The 21,779-nt window shown below is 38.7% G+C and overlaps 1 protein-coding gene across 1 annotated transcript in view; it reads right to left on the bottom strand.

The window, feature by feature from the left end:
- Positions 1-15,911, bottom strand: part of LOC127445439 (teneurin-3-like) — a 362,775-nt gene extending 346,864 nt beyond the window's left edge. Inside the window, exons 1-2 of the mRNA XM_051705512.1 lie at positions 15,888-15,911; positions 15,768-15,795 (exon numbers count right to left, since the gene is read on the bottom strand). The gene's annotated coding sequence lies outside the window, so the exon portion shown is untranslated. The remainder of the gene's footprint in view (positions 1-15,767; positions 15,796-15,887) is intronic.
- Positions 15,912-21,779: the final 5,868 nt, after the last annotated feature.

Here is a 21,779-nt window from a genome sequence, read left to right as displayed (position 1 = left end):
CACACCATTATCTCCCAGTTCACATCAAACTGTTCGAACTCAATAAAATGTGCTCTCCATTGAGCAAACTGTAAATGAGATAAACAATGAAAGCATATTCGGGTTGCCCAAGCAAGCAGCATGTTGTCTGGACAACATGCTTAGTAGCAGACAGACAAAGATTGAATCAGAGCCCCTGAGTCGATGAAGAAGTGTGTTATAAAATGAGAAACTCTCTATAAGATAATGAAACTGTCAGGTCAGAGGCAGTCAAATATCATGTCAGTGGTAAATTGTTGCCATGCATGTTTAATTAAGCTTTAATTTCCCATGGAGCTGCCATTATGTGGAAACAAGGGGCCAAATAGTGTGATGTAACTCCAATATGGCCACATGGATGAGGTAAGTGTGGCTGATGTTCTAGTGTGGGAACTTGACCCCAGAGCAGAAGGTTGAGTGGAGCATGTCTCAGAGCAGCAGTGTCACACAGAACCTAACCACATCACACTTAGGAGTAAATAATGTATTACTGTAGAACAAAATGCTGTTTTCAATTACTGTGCTGCCAGTGATGGGGGTTAGTCATGAGAGCTTTGAGAGGGTGTTATGCAGAGGAACATAGTAGAGCTGTTTTATGCAGCAGGGTACACCAAATATGGACCATAAAGTAACAAATTATGGGATGCATTTGGTTGTTCCTTCTCTAGCATACTGTGACGAGGAGGAGGGAGTGGCCGGGCTGTGATGGAGCACGGCCGGCGCTGAATCAGCTGATCAGTGGGAGAGCGAGATAAGGGGTGGCTGGAGACGCCAGTTGGATAGAGAGAGAGATGCACACGGCCACACTGCACGTTCGTTTATGTTGGTTTTAAGTTTACCATTAAACTTTATGTTTACTGCTCAGCCGGTTCCCGCCTCCTCCTTGCCCGACCTTGAACTGTTACAGTGGTGCCGAAACCCGGGAAGGAGGAGGGATGCACCGTCGTGGAGTCCTCATCGCTTCCATCCACCAAAGGAGCAGCTGCAGCCATCTGCCTGGGGACGGAGGGGTCACTGTTGGCCGCCAAGAGCCGGAGGACCTGCGGCCGTCCGCTGAAGAAGGGGAGGAGTGGTTAAGGGCCAGGTGACAGCGCATCTGGTAGACGGCGAACAAGTTTCTCTCTCTCTCCTCTCTCTCTCTCTGTGTGTGTCTCTGCTCGCCCTTTCCCTCTCCTCACACCTCCCCTCGCCTCCCACGCCAGGTTCACAGGAGGCGGGGTGGTCCACCGGCTGACAGAACGGCCGGAAGGGCAGCGTCCCCTCCCCCAGAGATGGGGAGGGGGGAGTTAGTCAGACCGGTGGCGCCCTGGCCTGTATTGGGCGGGGGAGGAGGAGGGCATGGACGATTGTTCATGTTGGTTTTAAGTTTACCATTAAACTTTATGTTTACTGTTCAACCGGTTCCTGCCTCCTCCTTGCCCGTCCTTTATCTACATTTACATTTACATTTATTCATTTGGCAGATGCTTTTATCCAAAGACGCTTTTATTTTATCTGTTACACACAGGCAATTTTTGTCCTCTCATGGCGAGAGTGGATGCTCTTTCTTGTGGGACAGGTTGGTGTTGGTAAAGGGCTCTCTTTACTCTGAAGTTGATTATGATAATGGATGATGATTGCAACGATGTAAACCATTTTCTAATTGCTCTTCAGCACATGTCTTTCTAGGCTGATTTGAAGCGGCTGCAGATCCTGCTCTGATCCGAGCCAGTCCTGCTTTTGACGACAAGAAACTTGGGCAAATTTAAAAAACACTTTCCACCTTTGAGATATTTTGGCAGGACATGAAACAATCAATAAGTTTGAAGCTATATACAAGAGTACAATTATTCCCTAAAGCATTTCCTGTGAGTGTCGCTTAGCGGCCCTGTGTTATTTCTGCTACATGGAGGTCAACATTCAGTGTTAATCTCGTCAACAAAATTACTACCGAAAAAGTATTTTTTTGTCAAATATTACAAAAAGAGGAGACGAAAAAAGTGCATCATTAAGCTAATTAAATTAATTAAAATATACTTTTGACGAATATGATGAGAAAAATATAACTTATATATATATATATATATATATATATATATATATATATATATATATATATATATATATATATATATATATATATTAATACATTCATATTTTTAGAATACATTTAAAAAACTATACTGTATACAGTAAAAGTAATATATATATATATATATATATATATATATATATATATATATATATATATATATATATATATAGATGAGATTAATGAGATTAATCAGCTATGTAAATGTAATACTTGCATATGCACAGACAATAAAGCGAATGCACATGTGAACTTAGAAGTTAGAATGTTTATTTCACATGAACTTCATGTTAATAGGCCGTGCCATAATGCAATATCCTAAATTGTCTCAAAACCATAATGAATGGATATCAAATGCCTCTATAGCATGACAAATTTGCAAAAGTAACTTCTAAAAAGTAGACAATACTTTTTACAAGGATAGATTTGTTGTCCATGCATGTTTAAAAAAAATAAATGTTTATAAATAATGTTAATAAATGCATGCATATTTGGGTGGAGTTTGGTCTGTTACACAGTGACACGTTTTTGTCATTTTGCACATTATCAAATATAAATAAAATAAAATTTTATTTCCGTCAGATTAAATTGTATACTATTTGAAGGAATGTACAGATTTCAATACAAGTTAAGCTCAATCAACAACATTTGTAGCATAATGTTGAAAGCATAATGATGTGTGTAATGTTGAAAAAAAACAAAAATTGAGGTTACAGTGAGGCACTTACAATGGAAATGAATGGGGACAATGAAAGTGAATGTTGTCAATTTTTGGAGGGTAAACTGAAATGTGAAGCTAATTGTGGCAGCGGGGGCGTGGTCAAGCGCCCATCCGGAGAGAGAGAAAGCGGTAAGTGCGCTTACACCTGAGCTAAATTATGCCTAACACCTGTTTCTAATTCCAGTGAGCATGGGGAGAGCGGCATAAACGCAGCCACACAACCAGCAGACGAGAGAGAGCCTGGGTCCAGAAAGTTATTATTGTGAAGCTGAAGAGATTATTATTGTGAAGCTAAGAATGTATTATTGTGAAACTGAAGAGACTAGTGTGTGAAGCTGTGAGCGCTGAAGTGTGGTCATTAAAATCCTTACCTGTGAGTGGAGCAACCTGCCTACCGTGTCCTCCTTATCGACCACCTTCACGCTAATAATTTATAAAAGCACTTACATTAATTCTTCTGTTAAAACTCATATATTATTTGAGCTGCAAAGTTGTTTAAATTGACATTTTTACAGTCATTTTAGGGTTTGTTGACATTACATCTTCATGGTAGCAAAGTTGTAAAATTGGCTATAACTTTACACAGAAAAGGTTTGTAAGTGATTTTATCACACTAAAATCATGTTTACATGCATATCCTTTATGTCTTGTTGCTATACTTTTGAAACAGTGAATATTTTAACGTTACAAATTGGCCCCCATTCACTTCCATTGTAAGTGGCTCACTGTAACCTTGATTTTTGCTTTTTTTAAAGAAAAGGAGGAAGGAGTCAAAATAAATGTTGTGGGAATCAACATAATGCCACAAATGCTTGTATTAAACTTGTATTAAACCCGGAACATTCATTTAGAATAAAATGAATGAATATGACACAATGAAATATTGACTACATTTAAAGGGCATTTTCGTCAAAAAAGACAACAATTATGACTAAAAGTGTTTGAAACTAGAATACAGTACTGATAGAATGACTGAGAGGAAAACAGATGCCTCATTTAGAGGCAGAACTAACCATACGCTGATCCAAGGTCTGCCTAACTGACCTGACTGCTGATCTTATGGTCATTCCTAAACTGAGTCAAACTAATGCTGAAACAGCCCTGTAGGGCTCTTTCTACAGAATTACAAGAAGTGTGATCCATTATCACTTACAGCTAAACCCACTGATAGAACTCACACATTATGGCCATAGCCTTCTAGTTCTGAAACAGAGCTGTAAATGTCAGTTTGATTTACACTTTGCACCTGTCCAGTTAAACTCCAAGATTATTGCGCACAGACTTAACCACCTCTTACAACCCAGTTACAAATGAAAACACTCTATGCTGAGCAACCTCAAAAAACATTAAAAACTGCACAAAACAGATTCTACTACATTGAGTAGTGGAGTGCCAAAACGTCATAAAACAATAGACTGACAGGTGATACCTATATGCTTAACAGTATATCTATTTAAGCTGAGAATGACCTGTTTAACACTGTTTATAACCTCCAAATCACAGGTGGATTAATCCTCTCGCACTTGGAACAAAGAGCGCTGACACATGTGGAAGTACTGGAATGGGCCGCTTTCAGCTAGGTCACAGATACTCCCTCACGGAGAAGAGTCCAGAAAGCCAGAATTACTGTGTGTGTATGTGTTTGTGTGTGTGTGTGTGTGTGTGTGTGTGTGTGTGTGTGTGTTGTGAGTGTGTATTCCCAGTCTGAAATGCAGCAGAACATCGCTGATGATTGTAAACTGCAGCAAATGTAAATAGAGGCAGAGTTGAGTGAGGTTTGCCAGTGTAATGCCACAAACAGAGCAAACTCTACATTGCTTGCTTGCACCTGAATCAAAATTAAATGCCTGATGCTTCTCAATGATCTCTGATGATAACAACATAAAGGTGGGCATAAGGTGCTGCCTTTAAGGTGATTTATCTCGTGTCGCGGTGATTGTTCATGGAGCTAGGCAGCCATGCAGCAAAACAAACAGAGACATGGAGGATTCCTACAGTTTGGCAGAGCCTGAGGAGATCTGGGCCAAGAGCTTAAAAAGATTTGTCAGAGCAAGGCACCAATATGCCATAAAAACAGCTAAAATCACAAAAGCATGCATGCACAAACAAGCACACACACAAACAGGTAATAAAATTAAATGTGTGTGAATAACGATACCAGCCTTCAGTTTGTGTGAAGGATACTTGGGCTTCACTGAGGTGTGAAATTTCTACATTGACTGAAATAGCACATGACAGTCTTCAGAATTTCAACAGTATACACATATAGAATAATAAAGAATAGAATAGCTTGGGGTGAGGTGATGTTTGTCATGTGAAAGACAAAAGATCACTTTACTGTACAAAAGAGCAAAAACATTGTCCTGTGACTGCATGGAAGAACCTCTGTATAATGTACATGTCACTTTAATCAGTCAATGAACATGTGTTAACATTCAGCAACCCAGTGTGTGTTTGCGATCCAGGTGTGCAGATAAATGGCTGTTTAAATCAGCCTTTATTCCAGATTTCAAGCTCACATGTCTGAATGAGGAAGGTGTCAGTTAATGCTGGAGAGCCACTTTCTTTTTTGATGGCATGAAGAGAGACTTTGTATTTATTGTAATAATTGTAAGTCAAGTCAACCTCAGTAAGATAAACCTGTAAACATATGCTAATTTTAGAACTAGAAGTAGTCCCTTTAAAATTGAACCTCAGACATCTGAAAGTCATATGTTCTGAGAAGTGTTTAACCAATTTTGGGACATTAAAATGATCCATTCCGATCCCAATTGGTCATTAGCCAATATATATACACTCAGTGACCACTTTATTAGGTACACCTACACACCTACTTATTCATGTGATTATCTAACTAAAGACATTACTAACTACAAGACACCATCCCCCAACACTGTAGGGAATCAACAACTGGCTGACGACCTGAATGTGTTTTACTGTAGATTTGAAAAACCCAGTCTCACACCACACACCCGCTCTGACCTTCACTTCACACAAACATTAACATCTCCTGCAATCCCCCTCCTGCTACTCAACCTGCACTTAAGATCTGTGAAGAGGATGTGTGCCGGGTCTTCCGGAAACAAAAGACAAGGAAAGCACAGGGCCCAGACGGTGTTTCACCCACTTGTCTAAAATACTGTGCTGACCAGCTGGCCCCCATCTTCACACAGATATTCAACAGATCACTGGAGCAGTGTGAAGTTCCCTGCTGCTTCAAATGCTCCACCATCACCCCTGTCCCAAAAAAACCCAAAATCACAGGACTTAATGACTACAGACCCGTCGTTCTGACATTTGTGGTCAGAAAGTCATTTGAGAAACTGGTGTTGGCCCACATAAAGACATCACTGGACCCTTTCTGGATCTCCTTTAATTTGCTTAACAAGCAAACATGTCTGTGGATGATGCAGTCAACATGGGATTACATCATATCCTGCAACATCTGGACAGACCAGGGACATATGCAAGGATCCTTTTTGTGGACTTCAGTTCAGCTTTCAAGGGACATATGCAAGGATCCTTTTTGTGGACTTCAGTTCAGCTTTCAACACCATCATCCCAGCTATACTCCGAACTAAATTAAACCAACTCTCTGTTCCCAACTCTATCTGTCAGTGGATCACCAGCTTTCTGACAGACAGGCAGCAGCTAGTGAGAATGGGAAAATTCACTTCCAGCACCAGTGCGATCAGCAATGGTGCCCCCCATGAATGTGTACTCTCCCCACTACTCTTCTCCCTGTACACAAATGACTGCACCACCAAGGGCCCCTCTGTCAAGCTCCTGAAGTTTGCAGATGACACTACTGTCATCGGCCTCATCCAGGATGATGATGAGTCTGCATACAGAAGTGAGGTTGAACAGCTGGCTGTCTGGTGCAATCAAAAACAACCTGGAGCTGAACACGCCCAAAACAGTTGAGATGATATTTGACTTTAGGAGGAACACCCCAACATTGACCCCACTCACCATTCTGAACAGCACTGTGGCAGCAGTAGAGTCATTCAGGTTCCTGGGTACTACCATCTCACAGGACCTAAAGTGGGAGACCCATATTGACTCCATTGTGAAAAAGGCCCAGCAGAGGTTGTACTTCCTTCACCAGTTGAGGAAATTCAACCTGCCACTGGCACTGCTGATACAGTTCTACTCAGCAGTCATTGAGTCTGTCCTCTGCACTCCAATGAGCGGATTATTGGTCGATTATTAGTCAGGAAAAGGGCTGGAAAAAATCACTCTGGACCACACTCAATCAGCCCACTACCTTTTTGAACTGTTGCCTTCTGGCCGGCACTACAGAGCACTGAGCAGCAGAACCGTCAGGCACAAGAACAGTTTTTTTCCCTCAGGCTATCCATCTCATGAACAGTTAAAACTGCCCCATTGAGGAATAATTATGTGCAATACACAGCTTAGTCTATTTATATTTATCCAACATATCCTACCACTTCTGCCATTACATTCCCTTGCACTATCTGTATATAACAGATCTGTATTTGTGTGTGTGTGTGTGTATATATATATATATATATATATATATATATATATATATATATATATATATATATATATATATATATATATATATACAGTTGAAGTCAGAAGTTTACATACAGTTAGATTGAAGTCATTAAAACTAATTTTTTAACCACTCCCAAAATGTTTGACCAAAGTTAAACTATTTAAAGGCAATGCTACCAAAAACTAACAAAGTGTATTTAAACTTTTGGAATTTGATGAAATAAATAAAAGCTGAAATAAATTATTTTCTCTACTATTATTCTGACATTTCACATTTTTAAAATAAAGAAGTGATCCTATCTGACTTAAGACAGGGAATGTTTTCTTCAATTAAATGTCAGGAATTGTGAAAAACTGAGTTTAAATGTATTTGGCTAAAGTGTATGTAAACTTCTGACTTCAACTGTATATGCATATGTACAAATACAAATCTGTTATTAATATTTTGTCTTATTGTGTATTTCTATATATACTTATTTTTCTATTCACTTTTTATTTTTATTCTATTTTTAATTATCTCTGTCTTGTTGTTGTATTTTTGTGCACTGGAAACTTCTGTCACCAAGACAAACTCCTTGTATGTGTAAGCATACTTGGCAATAAAGCTCATTCTGATTCTGATTATCTAATCAGCCAATCTTGTGGTAGCAGTGCAATGCATAAAATCATGTGGATACGGGTCAGTAGCTTCAGTTAATTTTCACATCAACCATCAAAATGTGGAAAAAAATTTTATCTCAGTGATTTCGACCATGGCGTGATTGTTGGTGCCAGACGGGCTGGTTTGAGTATTTCTGTAACTGCTGATCTCCTGGGATTTTACTCAGAATGGTGCAAAAAAAAAAAAAAAAAAAAAAAAAAAAAAAATCATCCAGTGAGTGGCAGATCTGAGGACGGAAACACCTTGTTGATGAGAAAGATCAACGGAAAATGGCCAGACTGGTTCGAGCTGACAAAGTCACAGTAACTGTGCATTTATTGATATTCTCAACTCTCTTGGAGTCAGACAAAATGTGACAGGACCAACTCATCGCCATAATCATACGCTAGATTTAATTCTGTCATATGGAGTTGATGTTGATACTATAGAAATTCTACCACAGAGCGATGACATCGCAGATCATTACCTCGTGTCTTGTTTGTTGCGATCAGCTAATGTCAGTCAATCTCCACGTTATCATTCAGGTAGAACTATTCTTTCGACCACTAAAGATAGCTTCACTAATAATCTTCCAGAATTGTCTCACATACTCAGTAAGCCAAAAAGTCCAGAAGAACTTGATGTAATAGCAGAAAGTATAAATACAGTTTTCGCTAGCACTCTTGATAGTGTTGCCCCCCCCTTCGATTAAAGAAAATGAAAGAAAAACTACTTGCACCGTGGTACAATGATCACACTCATGCTCTCAAGAGAGCAGCTTGGAAAATGGAGTGCAAGAGGAAGAATACAAAATTAGAGGTATTTTGTGATGCATTGAAGGATAGTGTCTGTAGCTACCGACGGGCACTAAAAGCTGCCAGATCAGCTTATTTTAGCAAACTCATAGAACATAACCACAACAATCCTAGGTGTTTATTCAGTACTTTGGCTAAATTGGTTAAGTATGGAGTGCCACAGGGATCAGTTTTAGGACCTCTGCTTTTCTCCTTATACATGCTTCCCCTGGGAGATATTATCAGGAATCATGGAATATGTTTCCACTGTTATGCCGACCATACCCAACTTTAAATTTCTTTAAATTAGCAAGAGTGTATCAATGAAATAAAAGATTGAATGGCCAGAAATTTCCTTCTACTCAATAGGTTCTAACGATTGGACAAAAAACCCTCTAAAAACAAGCAGCTAAAATATAATTTGACTCTCGATGGATGTAATGTTATGTCGTCTTCTACAGCAAAGAACTTATGTCTTATATTTGATCCCAATCTGTCCTCTGAAAGTAAAATTTCCAATGTTTGTAGAACAGCATTCTTCCACCTGAAAAATATTACTAAATTATGACACATGCTCTCTGTTGCTGATGCCGACAAACTAATTCATGCGTTCATGACTTCAGGACTAGATTATTGTAATGCATTACTGGGAGGATGTCCAGCAAGTTCAATAAATAAACTTAAATTGGTTCAAAATGCAGCTACCAGAGTGCTGACTAGAACCACGAAATATGATCATATTAGCCCCATTCTATCATCTAATAATTCCAAGAATATCAAAATCCACAAAAGGAGGTAGATCCTTTTCATACTTGGCTCCTAAACTATGGAATAGTCTCCCTAACACTGTTAGGGATGCAGACACACTCACTCAGTTTAAGTCTAGACTAAAGACTCATCTATTTAGCCAGGTGAGGTTGCTTTAGTTAGGTCTGCCGGAACCAGAAACACCCATCATGATCTATAACTCTGCATAAAATTGAATGGCATCTACACTAATATAAATGTTTTTGTTTCCATGTCTCAACCTTGAGATTCATATCCCGAGGTTACCAGAGCCAGCCAGATCCAGCTCCGTTCCTGCTTGGTGTCGGATTCCACAGCTACGTGTCGCTGAAAGATGATGACAAACTACAGCTGGTGCCAGACAGACATCACTTCAATCTTTTGACTTCAGAGGATGAACTGATGCCAACTCCAACTGTAAGACATGGGATACTTCATATGCCACTGCATGAACATTGGACTTATGATGGAGCCCACCGAACCTCACCGAAATTACCTGCAGGTTGAACTGTGATGCACCTCTTTAATCACTGCCTGCATTACCTTTGTCTATTGATGGACTACACTCTTGAAATGGAATACATAGACTATCATTTAATTGCCAACAAAAGCCTTCATCAGCCAACTAACAAAAGACAATGCATCAATGTGAACTACTGCAGTTAATCCAGGATGGACTACAAAGACATTAATCTTATTTATTTATTTTTTTTTTAAACAATAGACCTTAACACTAACTTAATTTACAAATTTAAAACCATGACTTGCACTGCACATAAATAACTAATATTGGCAATATATTCATGTTGTTTAGGCAGAGGGGAACTGGCCCCCACAGTGAGCCTGGTTTCTCCTAAGGTTATTTTTCTCCATTACCCAACATCCAGGGTTGGAGTGTAATGGAATACATATAACGAGATTACGTATTTAAAATACAAAATATAAGTAACTGTATTCCACTACAGTTACAATATAAATCATTGGTAATTAGAATACAGTTACATTCAAAATTATTTTGATTACTTAAGAGATTACTTTGCATTTTATTGTCATTTGTTTCATTTAATATTTAGTCCTTTCAGATGGAAAACATTTATACCTATAAATGATGTGATCCAATGTGCATTTGAACAGCGGTGAAACACTTTCTTACTCTCTACATTCATATGAGCAGACAGAGAAGTACATTTGAAGTAAGTTTGGAGCAGAAGAAACAGAAATAAACCTTGTGTAAACTGTCATCTTTACGCTAAGCTAAACTGCTATTTCTAGCCATTTTACATGCCAGGCATGATCATATTTTTTTATCAAGAAAATTCACGTTAGATCATTAAGTCTTTTTTCTAGTAAGACCTTTGATATTAGGGCAAAAATCATATTATTGATAATAATTTTTGTATTGTTTTCCTGTAAAAATATACAAAAAATCCTTAAAACAAGATCAATTTGATTTATCTTGTTTTAGAAACAACACCGCATAAGATATTTAGGTTTTTCAGAGAACGTATTTTTAACATGTGTATTTTGTCTGACTGTACTGGCAGAGTTTTTATAGTCAAAACAAGTGAAAACATTTACCAGTGCTGAATAAGTAATCCAAAGGATTTAGACTACATTACTGACCATGAGTAATCTAACGGAATACATTACAAATTATATTTCACAGCATGCATTCTGTAATTTGTAGTGGAATACATTTCAAAAGTAACCCTCCCAACCCTTCCAACATCTTATGGAGTTTTGTGTTCCTTGCTACAGTCACCTTCAGCTTGCTTACAGGGGTTCTAAATACAATTATTATTTAATTATTTAATTTCTATACACAATTTACAATCATATTTAATCAAACTACACAATGATCACTCTAAGACTTTAACAAAAAATGAAACTGTAATATCTATAATGCATGATTTCCTGTAAAGCTGCTTTGAAATGATGTGTGTTGTGAAAAGCGCTATACAAATAAAAATGACTTGACTTAAATCAGATAACCCCTCTGTACAATTGCAGTGAGCAGAATAGCATCTCAGAAGTGGATCCACCTCGGGTTCCACTTCTGTCAGCCAAGAACAGAAAGCTGAGGCAGCAGTGGACCTACCATTTGTGTACCTCAGCAGAAATCTAATTTCATCAGACCAGGTTATGTTTTCCCAATCAACTGCCCAGTTTTGGTGAGCCTCACTGCAGCCTCAGCTTTCTGCTGACAGAAGTGGAACCCAACGTGGTCTTCTGCTGTTGTATCCCATCCGCCTCAAGGTTCAACATTTTGTGCATTCTGAAAATTCCAGGAGATCATCAGTTACAGAAATACCCAAACCAGCCCGTCTGGCACCAACAACCATGCCACGGTTGAAATCACTGAGCTCCTGACTCATATCTGAATGATTTTATGCACTGCACTGCTGCCACACGATTAGCTGTTTAGATAATCACATGAAAAAGTAGGTGTACCTAATAAACTATATATAAACTGTATTACAATTTAACAATACAACATAATATTTACCAAAAAAATGCTGAATTGGACACTTATTTTACACAATATATTATATATATATATTTTTTTATATAATTTACTCAATTAATCATGCCCCTGGATCGTAAAAAGGAATGTATCTACCATCTGAGCATTTGAAGCTTGAAGCAGCTTTTGCACATTCATGTTTTTACGAGTCTCAATCAGCAGGTGGCAGTAAGCGTAACTGGTCATGTGTTCAAACACACCTGGATGAAACCCAATGCCGAATGCAGTTTCAAACTATGTTTAACTTAAAACAGCGTCATAAAACACTGTTTATGATGTGATGCAACCGCTCTAATAGCATCCATCTGATGCATGTGTACATAGACGTGTCTTTAGAAAAGCCCTAATAATAGATATACCTCAAACAGATTGACTAATTTAATTGTAAAATGGATGCAGATCAATAATAGGCTTATGTTCAATGATATAGAAAGAAACATTATACTCTATTGCCGTCTAACAGGGACTAAAAGCTTAAGTTCATTCGTTGGTTCGTTCTGAGCAAAAACTGTATTTTTTCGTTCTAGTTCATAAGTTCTGCAGCCTCCTTTCCAAAAGGTTACCGGTTAGAACAAAATAAAATAACAGTTAATAACATACTTTTTAAAGTGACAGTACTCTGTGCTAAGGGGTGGGTAAAATACCAATCACAGTGTTGCCAGATCTCGCAAGAGAAACAAGCGACCTGGTCTGGAAAAACAAGCCCAAAATAAGCCACTTGCCTTACCAAAATAAGCCAAAATAAGCAAAAATGTTTTCCTGTGTGGTGGATTTATTGGCATACAAATCATTACAAGCAGTTAATTAACAGTTAGGTATAATTTTATTTACAGATCTGCTTCGGAGTCAAAACTCGGCAGCATCAAATCTGTATTAATGCATCATATCTGACAATAGTTCAGTGAATATTGGAAACAACTAATAAATGCACTTTTTACCTCTAATAATCTTTTCCTTGCATCTGGATTAGATGTGCATGTATAAGTAAGTAGTAATTATACATAGTTGTTAAAAAAGGTTTTCATTCAGAGAATGCAACATCCACAATGGGCAATAAGGCAAAGAAATGTGTAATGCAGCAGTTTCCTTTAGGATCAAAGCACGTTTCATTTTTTCGGGCAACATGAAGTGGTGTAGTTCCAAAATATATTGGACCAAAATAAACCAGTTACATCTGGTTACCAGCATTTAAAAATTAAGTTTTCTCTCTGAAAAATTATTATTTGTTCATTTCGGTTTTCGTTTTCATTAATTTAACCGCTTTTAGTCCCTGCCGTCTAAAGCCACTTTTTGTCTAATAATGACTTTAATCGTCTGCCAAAATGAAGTATTTTATTTTTATTTATATGTTATATTTGTATATATATATATATATATTTTTTTTTTTTTTATTTAAAAAAAAAAAAAAAATAGCATTTTTACAGTCTTTTACCTTTAAATTTTTGGACATTTTCAACATATATATATATATCACAAGTAAGCCCAGACTTCACAACTCCGCAAAACAAATATGTGAATATTGTCTCTGAAATAAACTCAGGAGCTCTGTGGTTTACACTATGACCTCAGTCTAAAAACATGAATATGTCAAAAGCATGAGGGACTGTTGTAGCCTGAAGCTTGAGTTATGTACATCACTGATGAAAACAGAGAATAAACTCTGCTCGTCACATAAGTCACTTCATCGAATTTGATGTTCATGGTTGAGTGCCCGTAGCTACACAAGGCAGCTTGAGAAAGAGACTGGAAATCCTGGTGTGTCACATCATAAGATAAAAGACGAGCGTTATTGTTTGGTTAAAACACAACACTGTGACCTGTGGTCTTGTATTATGGTGTCTACTCAAGGGACCATGTGTCTAATCACCAGCAATAGTGGGATATCAGTATATCAAAGCTTTCCTGGAGAATACTGTAGAGTACGAGCTAACCGCAGTGGGTCATCCTCAGGCCCTGTGGTCTTCTGCACAACAGCACTCAGTCCCACTGTGCAGCCCTATCAATGTGTGTGTGTGGTGATGGATGGATAACCTTTACTGGCTTTATCTGCAATATTCACTAAGGAGCTGCAAGTTGTTGCAGTTAGGAGTTATCGAAAAAGTCTATCGAAGTCCTGCACCACAGAGAGCGACAAATACCTCACCCAAAAAGCCAAAGTTTATTTCTCTCTTAAAATCATACTACAGTCACTTGGAAAAACACTGCCATATTTGTACTGATCGCCCTCAACATGTCAATGTGGAAATGTAAGTGTAGATGCCAATGGTAACAAAATGAGTCTTACATAGGGCTCTGAGGTATTACTGATGAGTAACAAAAACAAACATTGATAGTCTATTTATTCTGCAGTTCTTTTTCTCACGATAAATATATATTCACGTATATAGATGAAATTTATATAAACTTTTGATAGCATCCTGCATTGTAATATATTGAATTGACATACTGTACCACAATGCATATTGTATTATGAGGAAGTTGTCGTCGATACTCAGCCATAATATCTTGCTGTGCAAAGGCAAAACACAGTAACTACACATTTGGTTGAACAATCAGGACATTTTCCAAAATCGTGTCTCAGACTGTGATCTTCATTGTAAAAACTGTTGTGAACACAGTATAAATCCACATTAAAACTAAGGCAAACCGCAGAAGCTATTTTTCTGAATTTCAGTGTTGCTGTAATTCATGTGATTCACCTTTGAAGGGCTGTATTTGTGTCTACTTGCATCCTATATAGAACATTATTAACACTACATAAAAACAGGGACTAAAAACTAAATGTTTTCATTTCGGTTCATTCTGAGCAAAAACTGTATTTTTTTGTTCCGGTTAAGAAGTTCTGCAATCTCCTTTCCAAACAGTAACCGTTTAAAACAAAATAAAAGAATAATTAATAACCAACCAGTTGCCTCACCAAAATAAACTAAAATATGGTGGATTTAGAAATCATAACAAGCTTACAGTAAATTAACAGTTAAGTACAATTTTAATTACAGACCTGCTTCTCAGTCAAAATCCGGCAGCATCAAATCTGTATTAATGCATCATATCATATCATATAATTCAGTGAAGAAACAAATGAGAAATTAACTTTTAACCTATAATAATGTTTTCCTTGAATCTGGAATAGCTGTGCATGTATATGTAATAATTATACATAGTTGTTAAAAAGGTCTTCATTCAGAGAATGCATCCACAACAAGCAATCAGGTAAAGAAATGTGTGATGCAGCAGTTTTCTTAAGAATCAAATCACATGTTTTACTTTTTCGGGCAACATGAAGTGCAGTTCCAAACATTTACTGTGATAAACCCTTTGGCCTTTGGTTTCATTAAGAAAATGACCGGAACAAATTTAACTGGTAATAACCGGTTACCATCATTTAAAAAGAACGTTTTCACTCCAGAACAATTGAAAATCACTTTGTTCCCATTTTCGATTACGTTCTGCAAAAACTGTCATTCATTTTCGGTTTCGTTTTTGTTCCTTAAACCGTTTTTTTAGTCCCTGCATAAAAGTTGCAGTTCTTCTGACCTGCAGCTAATTCACCCATGCACACACACTCAGATTCTCCAGGTCAGACAAATACCTGTGTATAATGAAATAATAACAACACACCATCTAGACTGACATCCAAAAACTGAAAAGGTGTGCGTATGTGTGTGTGTATAGATGCTATACCTTACCTCCCTGGGTCTGATCAAACAAGCAGACCTGCAGAGATTACATGACATGCCCTGTGATTATGAGCTAAATCAATACATGTATTATGAAATAAAAAGTTAGAGAGCCTGTCTAATGTGTACCTGCCGTCGAGGGAAATTAGCTGTTAACTTGGGCAGCTCAGCCTCAGACAAAGGCTTTTCTCTGCTTCTGATGTGCCCTGTACAGTGCAGGAGTCTGGTGTAACCTGGGAAACTGAAGAGTCTAGTGGAGGTAAAAAAATAAAAATAAATAAATAATAAATAAAAAACTCATAAAAATGAAAGGAATCAATTTTCGAACGCATGCACTAACCTCTCTCTATCACGCTGTGTTGCAGTCTATTGACAGCATATAACATTTCATTTAATCATTCGGGGGCTAAAAATATAAAAATGTCCCCATGAAAAAGATAGCAGTGATACGGAAGGATGAAAAATGAAAAGCAGATGGGAAGATTGCTGTGGTGCTGTCAAGACAAGAAAAGCATGTGGAGCTGATCAGGAGAGGATTGGTGCCCAAGCCGAAATCTGATCACGGAGACATCGGCTTGTACTGAATGCTTAACCAATTAGGCTGGACATCAGAAGCCCCGCCACACCGGCCACTCCCGGCAGGGGACAGGAGTTAACTCACTGAGCCCAGCCCACTGCGGTTTAGCTCAGGTTTATTCACATTCAGCTCAAAACCTTCAGACTGAGAAACATATGCCTGGCTCCAATAATATAAATAAGAGATGTTTATGCCTCAGACAGGGCCAAACACAAGAGGAACATTTTCAGGGCTGGTGGTGGTATGGATATGTTTTTTGGGCTAGGTTACATGGCAACGCATCAAGCACATAAATGTGTGCCCTGGAGCACTTCAATGTTTCTTTAGCAGTAGAGGAAAAGTGAGTCAGGCAGAGCCAGGCATTAAATGGCTTGGATAAAGCAGATAGTTTGTTGATTTCAGCTAATCATAATAGACTGTTGGAGGGAAATCACATCTTGTGCACGTTGCTGCTTCCTTGGAGTCTACAAAAAAAATAAATAAATAAAATAAAATAAAATAAAAAAATAGCATGAGCTCCTTTTCTCTCATTGGTTATTGGATGGCAATTGTCAATGATTCAATGGTGCAATATTATCACAATACTGCCCTACATAGGTAAAAGCAGTAACTACGGCAACACTGAAAATAAATCAGAGCACAGTTCTCTGAATTTTAACGGAGTTCTGCCAAATGTGTCTCTTACCCCATTTTGGTCTATACTTAACAAAAAAAAAAAAAAATGTAGTTAATGGGTGTTGGCTTTGCATTGCAGTATACTTGGGTCACAAAATATCAGGATTCCTTGTGTGTGTTGCCTTAAGAGTACTGTGATACATTGTGATTTATATACAGTTTTCATTGACTGAAGCGAGACTTTCTTATGATATTGTTTGCCAATTGCAAGGGTCACATTACAATCATTCTTCTCTGTAGTTGAGGCAAATGTTTGATTCGAATGCGGAAAGGGCATTTGTGCAGCTGTGCTACCGTAACTATCCCATCAGGACATGTATTCTACTGCTCTCACATAACAGCATAAAAAGTTGATTTTACATTAATCTTATAAACTTTATAAGCAACACATTTAGTTCATATCAATACTGTATACAAATTAATATTGATACTTGCCCTCCCCTTTGGGTGTTTGATAAATAACTTCAAGTGGGACAAGAACAGACAGCGTTTTACGGACAAGCCTGACGTGTTTATGCAGCTAATGCAGCCCATCATCAAAATGTGAGATACTATCTAGGACAACAATGCATTGACTAGGACAGAGACAGAGAGAAAGAGAGAAAGAAAGAAAGAAAGAAAGAAAGAAATAAGGACATAGGATAAGAAAAAAGCATGTCCAGTATCATTACACTAGAACATTGCACTCTGGGGTATCATTAAAGGATTCAATTGTGTTAGTGCCGTTAAACATGGCGCTAATTTGGGCCCTCTGAGAGGTAATGACTAATATGTCAACCACCATCCAAAGGGGTAAAGGGAAACACAACAATACTAAAAACAGCAGAAACCAATTACGTCTTTATATCATATTACACATGGCCAACACAACCCTTGCTGTGTGAGTGCATTATGACATTAATTAAGTTCTATGATGATGTAACTGCTGTTCAAGCTGTAGAATACTCGGAGAATGCCGTTACACAAAACAAACCGCGCATTAATACAAGTCTGGGGCGAGCATTTCAAATAGACGGAACAGACCTAGTTTGAGTGCTTACTGATAAAGTCAGCAAAGGTCAACATCAACAGAGATGGAAGACATATTCAAATATGAGTTTGATCACCGAAAGGCTAATTTAGAGAGGCAGCACAGAATAAAAAAATAAATAAAAAAAGAATAAATCTGTTGATTAACAGAGGTCGTATAAACAAGAGCTTTTAATGTGGTCTTCTGTAACCTCTATAGTAACCTAATATATATGGACCCGAAAGAGCACAGTGTGATGCAATAGATGCTTTATTGAAATAAAGCCTAAAATGAATTAGTTGGTGCTTGCATGAGAGGCAGAAATAGAAGGAGAGAGAAAATGTAGAAAAAAAGAATGGGAGGTGATTGCTTAAAACAAGCCAAGAGGAAAATGTGACTAATGGTGTAAAAAACAGGGCCCTAAAAAGTGCCAGCATGCTTTTGGCAGGCCAGTGTCACATATGCCGTCAGGTCCTGAGCATCCGTATGTCATGTTCCAAGTGACAACAAGTGACAACTGGTACTGCAGTCTGTGCAGCATCCCTGACTTCTGGTTGGGGGAGGCTGGAGAGTCACATGGTGCTCAGATCCGCCCACACATCACACCAAAAATATTATCCTCCACCATAAATAAAGCCCAAAGTATACTTTGATTTTGATGCGAATGATCAGTGTCTGCATACAGTCGAATGAAAGCCAGTCAAAGTATACTCCATCTGACTGTGTGCGCATACTCAGGCATTTGGAACATGCACACTAGGACTGTTATAAGACACATGACTATTTCTCTTCAGGAGTTTAGACCAATAAAGATGTCTTTATATTCCTTCAAACTCGAGTTCTACAAATGCAGGTATCTCCTGACTTCCTCATACACGTGCTCGACGTGCACATCAACTGTTGTTGTTTTAGTTTTTTCTTCTGTTATTTACAGGCGATTACATCTTCTTCTAGCGTTTCTTCGTGACAGCAATGGATAAAACATGAGTATTGCCACCTTGTGGATCCACTAATTCATGCAAATATTTCCAGGCACATAGAAAAATCGGGCTGCGCGCTTTCAGTGCTCGAGCACTCTGCTGATGACGAGATTTGCATCACGTGTCCTGTACGCGGATGCTCAGCTTTTGCGTCTGACCAAAGTATACTTTGGGCTTAAACATTCAGACAACCACTGCTAAGCTTCAGTGTCACAGATATACCTTTGCATAGATGTCACAATACAGTAGAGTCAGCTTGGGTTGCCAGGTTTTAAAGAAATTAACAGAAACAAAAATACACAAAAAATGTGTGACTTCAATTTAAGGTTATTCTTTGTGGCTCTTTTAAGGGATAGTTTTTCCAAAAATGAAATTCTGTTATCATCCACTCACCCATGTTATTAGCCTCAGACACCATTCAGTTTCATAGCAGAAGAAAGTGTTCTACAGAAGAAAGTGCGTCATTCATGTAGTTGAGTAAATTATGTCAGAATTTTCATTTTGGGATAAGCTATCCTTTAAGGTCAAACTGTTTTATTTTTTTTATTTTTTTATTATTATTTACTTATGCTTGGTGGAGGTGGATGTGTTAAAGGTATGACAGAAAGAAGGGGTGTGGGACAGAGAACAGCATGAGACTGAGGAATCATTTGCCTCCATATAGAGTCATCAGCAATGTAGAGAGTGAGGCCAGTGGCAGAGGTGTGCACTTTGTGAGCTTGACCTCACATGGATCTGATAGTTTACTGCAGGGGTGCTGCCATCATGCAGCCGGGATCCCTCCTCCAAACCTTCTGTTGAAGATTGAATAACAGACACTGAATGGTCAATAGACAGGGTGCAAACACATTTTCGGGACAAAGCAGAGCATTATATGATGGCAACAACAGGGGACAGCGAGAGAAACAACAGAAAGTCAATTTCACAAGTGCAGAGCCCTTAATGGAGCTGATACATGGGAGTTAAAATAAAAGACAAAATGGCATCGAGATGGACAGGGCAGATAAAAGGGGACCGGCTCTCTCTGCTTGACGCAGGGGAAGATGCATGACTGGAGTCGGTGTAGTGGTGCAGCCCAGAGGAACGAGTGTCAAACATTGTAATTGAGTAACGGTGTCACTCAGAGGGCAAAGACAAACAGCAGCGCACTCCATGAGCGATAACAAAAAAGATAATTGTAAAACTCATTTGCATTAAATGACAGAAACCATTAGGGGCTAATTAATTCTTGTGGATGCATGTTCCAAAATGGGAGTGTCCTGCTGGCTGACGAAGAGGGGATCTTGAGGAAGAAATCACAAATGGGAAAAGTGTCTACTGGCAGTTGCTCATTAAGGATAATGGCACAATGGATAGTCACTTGCACTAAGAGAATCATCCATTTCAGTAAACAGAAACTGATTGATATTTGAGCTATAACTGCCACCATTAGTGCTCTCGAATCGTACGATGTACGCAATTTTCCTGCTGCATGGCTTTTAATGGATCACTACATTGTCAGACTTCGATGTTTGCTGCGTAAAATAGCAAACAGCATGAACTGTAATAACAAAGAAAAAACTCTCTTGATAAGTTAAAATTGCTTTAAAGTGCTGGTCTCGTACACTAGCGCACTACGGGCAGAAAATTTCCACAGGACCGGTGGAAAATTTCCCGAAGGACCAGCTTTGAATGTAAACTCAAATTAAGGGACTTGAAAAAGTATCTTTCCGAGCAAACATTTCCACAATGGTCATTAAGCTATCAGAAGTTTGCTCTGTGAATGGCTGCATATGCTCCAGCGGGGACCATAATGAAACAGCATTATGGGAATGGGCAGCAGGGAAAGCAAGCCTTCCTCCAAGGCTAGAGGGAGCTTGTTAGCAAGCTGAGGTAAAGCACTGGAGACAATCCCAGACACCTGACTTTCCAAGGACCACCAAGGGAGGGGTGGAGTGGGGTAGCCCACTTTGAACAAAAATGTAAAGCAGGCTCGAAGACCAGGGTACTTCTAAACAATCGTAGTTCGAAAAATGTGGTGGGAGAAAATGAGACCCCTGATTCTGTATCAGTTCACGGGGGGCCTTGTGTAATGCTAAGAGGGCAGGGCAAGGCCGTTGCACCATGCCAAACTCCTCCCTCCAGACTCTTGAGGAGGCAGGGACAAAGTGAGAGACGAAGAAAGGTCTTGGGAGGACAATGCAGCATGTTCCAGCAAAGCAGGCAGCAGACTAACCACTCCAAGTGCCTCTCCCCTTTCCCTCTCCGTGCAGAAAGGTTCTCACTGTGGCTGCTGCTGCAGCCACTAAATGGAGCCTTCCTCCTCTATAGAACATTCCAGAGGGCTGAAACAATGCTGAAGTGGACGCCTTTCAATGTCACTCTTTAGCGCAAGAAAGCATTATCAGAGAGGAGAATACGGGAAGAGAGGCCAACATTAAACATGCACATGCTCTCCGGCTCTCATTATAAAACACCCTCTTGAAAACTCTCACCCGCTACAGAGCTGAGAACAACACTCCCAATTCACTATAAGCTTTCTTTCCCACTGTATGCGCCCCATAGGAACCACTACACCTAGCATGGTTAAAAAAAAAATAAATAAAAAATAATGTTCAGTGGGTTTAGAACAAGATGAGGGTGAGTACATGATTGGAGAATTTTCATTTTTGAGTAACTTCCCCTTTAAGAATGTATTACCAGACACAGATCACACAACATAGGAGTCTGATTGCTCGTCCCATCAAAAGAGACATTTCGTGATCTAAGGGGAGGACTATTAAAATTCAATGTGTTGCAAA

This window comes from Myxocyprinus asiaticus, chromosome 8, assembly GCF_019703515.2.
Source record: "Myxocyprinus asiaticus isolate MX2 ecotype Aquarium Trade chromosome 8, UBuf_Myxa_2, whole genome shotgun sequence".
In the NCBI taxonomy this organism is placed as follows: Eukaryota; Metazoa; Chordata; class Actinopteri; order Cypriniformes; family Catostomidae; genus Myxocyprinus; species Myxocyprinus asiaticus.
This window is presented reverse-complemented; position numbering and strand designations above follow the sequence as displayed.